The sequence below is a fragment of the Ruditapes philippinarum genome, unplaced genomic scaffold (assembly GCF_026571515.1).
Source record: "Ruditapes philippinarum isolate M1 unplaced genomic scaffold, ASM2657151v2 ctg2642_1_1_1_1, whole genome shotgun sequence".
Classification (NCBI taxonomy): Eukaryota; Metazoa; Mollusca; class Bivalvia; order Venerida; family Veneridae; genus Ruditapes; species Ruditapes philippinarum.
In genome coordinates, this window is record NW_026864559.1 from 98,564 (window position 1) to 103,935 (window position 5,372).

The 5,372-nt window shown below is 31.7% G+C and overlaps 1 long non-coding RNA gene across 1 annotated transcript; it reads right to left on the minus strand.

Moving 5' to 3' along the window:
- Positions 1-536: 536 nt before the first annotated feature.
- Positions 537-3,759, minus strand: LOC132726062 (uncharacterized). The gene is made up of 3 exons (XR_009625141.1): positions 3,698-3,759; positions 1,275-1,688; positions 537-676 (listed from the first exon to the last, which is right to left on the minus strand). It is a non-coding gene; the product is annotated as an uncharacterized LOC132726062 (long non-coding RNA).
- Between the last annotated feature and the right edge of the window lie 1,613 nt (positions 3,760-5,372).

Below are 5,372 nucleotides of genomic sequence, written 5' to 3' on the forward strand. Positions count from 1 at the left end.
TGCCAAAGCGTCAATATATCGTGTTTTTCCTTTGCATAATATACTTTGTTATTAACACAGTGGCCAATATAAATAGAAGAAAATAATTCTTGTAACATGGTCACGTGTCAAAACAGTGATCCAGAAAGATCCCCGTATCGGGTATGCCCGGTATCATATATTAATTGTCGTCATTTAAAAGGCCTCTATATTTTTTCCAGCTAAACTTTAAATCAATAAATTTGACATCAAATATACGATATAATTAATTAATCATGATCTTAGTGGCACAAATTACTACAAATAACAAAAGATCAGCAGTTAATCGTTTCCCCCTAAGTTTGATACGATTCCTAATTTCGTACGTTCCGGGCTAGAGATCGCGATATTTTCCTGTTCAATCACTAGTACTAGAAAGAATTATGTTGTATAACAAAAGTAACTATTTCCATTAGCAAAAAAAAAAAAAAAAAAAAAAAAAAAAAACATTTTGTAGGAAACGATTCCCAGACCTGTGTATCGTAAATGAAAAAAAACAACAACACCAACATCATTAATTTCATTAAATACTTTATTAATTAATCAATGTGCATGCTCCACAAATAACAATTCTACGACATCTGGTCATTTTTGTCTTTATTTTGGTATTTTCCATTGAATTGGAATAAATGGTGATCTTTTTGCCTGTTGGAGGTTGCTGTAAATGGTAAAAGAAAAGGTTTGTTATTACCATTGATTTTTTTTTACTATTTTTTTTTTGAAATATTTATTATGTAATTTTGTATTGCATTTTGGCTAAATTTCTTCTTTTAATTTCGATCAAAGTCATCCTTATGCTCATACTATTACATAGGAACCCATCCCATCTATCCAATATTACCCATTTAGAACGTGAAGTTGGTGCCAAACATAAAAATAAAATTTTTACGATATTCAATATTAACGCTCATAAAATTTGTTTAACATTTTTTAATCAATTGTTTTTCCCAGCCGCACCCATTGATGTTTAACATAGTTTGTCTTCTTGTTATTTTTTCTGTATGGTTATGGATAAAAAATTTATGTTCACTACAGTATGAATATATTTGTAAACGTTTCTTAAATTTAATAAGTTTCCATCTTTAGGTATTGAAATTGATCTGTTTAACTCGGTATTCGTTCATTATTTAAAAAAAATCGATATTACGGACATCTTTGAATATATTTGATAGTAAGCATACATATCAAGTAGAAAGCAAAAATGTTTGTTTCATTTCGATAAAATCCAATTAAGATATTCCACTTAATCTTTAAACCTTTGTACGTCTCCTCGTTTGATCATAGTCGGCCTGTAAATACCTCGTTTGATCATAGTTGGCCTGAAAATACCCCGTTTGATCATAAGCGGCCTGAACATATCCCGTTTGATCATAGGTGGCCTGAACATATCCCGTTTGATCATAGTCGGCCTGAACATATCCCGTTTGATCATAATCGGTCTGAACATATCCCGTTTGATCATAGTCGGCCTGAACATATCCCGTTTGATCATAGTCGGCCTGAACATATCCCGTTTGATCATAGTCGGCCTGAACATATCCCGTTTGATCATAGTCGGCCTGTAACTGGCTCGCTCGTTGTACTCTGCAACATTTCCTAGAGCTAATCCAATAAGACAAAGCAGGAGAGCAATTTTAATGTATTGTTGCATTCTTATTTTTTTTCTTTACCTGAAAAAGAACATCCAAAACATTTAGAAAAGCGAGTTAATAACATTAAGTGTACTTTTGTAACTTAACTGGAATAAAGGTAAACAACTGTTTAAATGTGCTTTTGTATGAGTCTTTTATTCACGCTTTTATTCACGTAATAAATGTTTGTATCAACAAAAGCAGTTCAATCAATTTCGCAATATTATACGATAAAAGCCGTGTGTATTCTACGGACACCAGTTTTGCTTATCATATAAAGCACAACACTCTTTCTACGCATCTTTCTACAAATTCAAACCGAATATATTCTCTCACACACACGCGCGCACTCACCATCGCAGGCATTCACACAGAAAGAGTTAAAATTCATATCATCTTTACTAAAAACCTAAAATGCAAATGTAAATAAAATGTAAATATATATTTGATATGTTCTGAGTTCCGTAAGTGCCTTTTCTCGCCTTAGAAAAGCAATCGACAATCAGGCTAGAATTACTCAAGGGGGTCATACGATGCGTGCGCATCCATAAAATTGTGCTACCGCCAACACTTTACCTACCGGTATTCTGAACAAAAAAGAGTCATGTAAAACAATCAGAAAAGATCGGAATTTAATTCTTTTTGCAAAGAAAATGTCCTTACTTTTTGTGTGAGTCTTAACAGAACTCTTCCCTTTTGTTGAGATTTTTTTAAAATTTTGATACGCGCATCGTATGACCCCCTTGTAACCTAAAGAAAGGTATGTGCGCTTTTAGAGTATTTTCAAACTAAATTGCTTATGCAGCATGATTGTGCTGTTTCAAGCTATATCAAAGCGTTGTTTCTCATCAGAAGAGATAAAAAAGCAACAACAAAACACGATAAAATCAATACAAAATGGTACTGGATAAGGCCTATCTTACATTAAGTTGTTTTATTTTCAGTGTAAGAGCTAATTATTTTCTTGATTCAAAATATCGATTATCAGGCACGAACGAGAAGAACAATTGACATCGAGTAAGCTATATTGAAAGCCTCTTCGCATAAAATAACGCCGGGATTTGAACCCACAATGATCAAAACACATGCGGAAAATAATCTTTAAAACAGTATTGAACTTTGAGCAACGTTACTTGAAATTGTGAGCAAAATTCACATGTATTATCTATAAAATGTATAGTGAAGCATTCATTCCAAATGAAAATGGACATTAAATACAAATAACCAAATCTGTAGCATGTTGTTAAATTCGCAGGTAGCAATAAAGCCACTGATTTTACAGATGGACAAATAAAAAAAAAAAGAAATATAAATCTAATTGAACGGTAAATACTGATCAAGTTAAGTTCAACATGTAAATCTATTATAACTTTTATTATAATTCAAGAAAGAATGTTGCAAAAGCGTCAATATATCGTGTTTTTTTCTTTGCATAATCTACTTCTTTACTACATGTAACACTGTGACTAATTTAAGAGGAGAAGGTAACTCATGTAACATGGTCACGTGTCACAAAAGTGATCCGGAAAGACTCCAGTATCGGGTATGGCCAGTTTCATATTTATTAATTTTCCACATTAAGAAGGTCCCTTTATTTTTTTCAGCTAATGTTTAAATCAATAATTTTGTCGTCAAATATATGATATAATTAATTAATCATAATCTTAGTTCCACAAATTACTACAAATATCATAATGACAGCAGTTAATCGTTTCACTTTAAGTTTGATACGATTCCGGATTCCGTACGTTCCGTACCAAAAATCGCGATATTGTCCTGTACAATCACATGGTACTAGAAAGAATTCTGTAGTATAACAAAAGAAACTATTTACTATAAATAAAAAAAAAGAACAAAAAGAAATTGTTTATTTTTTAGTGTGATAATGTAACAATGAGAACTTTTTAAGGGTCATTACCACTTCTTTCAACAATATGTATTTGAAGAAAGATTTTGAAATGGTATTTTTGTTATCTTTTTGAGTTCAGCTTTTTCAGCTGCGGACAGATTTAAAATGTGCGTGAAAATTAAACAACAAAAGTACTTACCAAAATATCCAAGACAACTGAAGTCGATACTTAGTGTAAAGACAGAAACGCGGCCTTTTAAATACCTTCGTTAAGAGTTAAACTCACAATAATGTATGTGGATTTAATGCAAACAATATTCCAGGGTTGTTTATTAACTTAGCAGGATTTTCCTGAAGCATTTTTGTATGTAATAGTTTCAGACAAAACATTTTAAAATCTTTAGAGGGAATCTTTTTAATAACATTTTATTAATATGTTTAATAATAAATGAAACACTTACTTTAATATCATCTTAATACCAAACACACACTAAAGGAGCACGATTTAGAATATGTAAGCTTTAATATTTGAGCTCTATAGTTGTTAACCTTTAAGCAAATTTTACGCGTAAGAGAGCTGATACGGAAGAAAAATTGCGCGTGATTGGTTGCTAAATTATTGCAACGTAAAGACACGCCACGTCAAGGGTTCAATTTCTCTCCAATGTGAGGGAAGATTCCTTTGAACGAAAAATGTTTGAACAACTTAAATCTATAAACAAAACTGAAATTGTTTATAGGGAGAAGTGGACGGTAGGTAGTATTTACTACTATCGTTCATGAACAGGCTCGAGCAAACCAATCCTCCAACATTACTAATTTTGCCGTTTTGTGATTTCTTTAGGAATTCCGTTTTTTTTCTCAAATCCAGTCACTTTTTTTTCAATTTTTGAAACAACATGTGGCTTTCTGAAGTTGAATATATAGCACGACAAATCAAAAAAGGGGAAACACTTTTATATCAGATTCCAACAACTGAGAATGAAATTTACCCACTCATTTCATAAAGGTTTTAAATGCCATACAATCTTAATTGAATTGAACATACCAGGCTGTACTGTATATACCAGAGGCCATCTGTCTACAGGGACAGATTTCTGTCCTTTAGTCAATCAAATTTATGAACTAGCTGCTGAAGTCGCTGCTGTTAAGTTATAGATACTTGTGAATAATGTGCATAGGACATATCAAGGAAAAGTAAAGCATTTTAGGGGAAATATACTAATTGTTGGGGGCTAGGGAAAACAACCTTTATTTGGATGTAAAATGTTGGGGAAAATTAACTGAAATCCACACATTTTCTGAACAACCCTCTTACATAACACGAGCAGGTGACGCTTGAAAAATTTTCGTTTCCAAGAATAAGCAATTTATTATAAAAACACTCAATCTTTTCATGTAAATGAGTAGCAAATTTCTATTTCCAGATTAAAATAAACATTTACTAAAATTGCCGCAACAATGCGTGGAATAAATCACACCGCTTTTTGTAAGCGTTTTGTTTATATTAACAACATTTGCACTATCTATTTACATAATACTTTAATTATTGTACATCATGTAGTAAGAAGAAATGACTTAAACGTGATATGTGATTAAAAAACTGTAGAACAGAAACAAAATATTTGATGCAAGAAAAAAAATATATATATAAATGATTACGTATAATTTGGCTTTGCTTAAAAAAATGTGTATTTTACGTAGGCAAGTTGAAAATTTCAGAATATGAAACGTTTAGTCAAACTGATAACACAATACAAACAATCTTTTAATTTGCACGTATGTAAAAATGTCAACCACTGCTGATCTTTCAGGAAACTTTTTGGACGACTCTTCAGACGAAAGTGCAGACGACAATACTGAGTATGAATGTT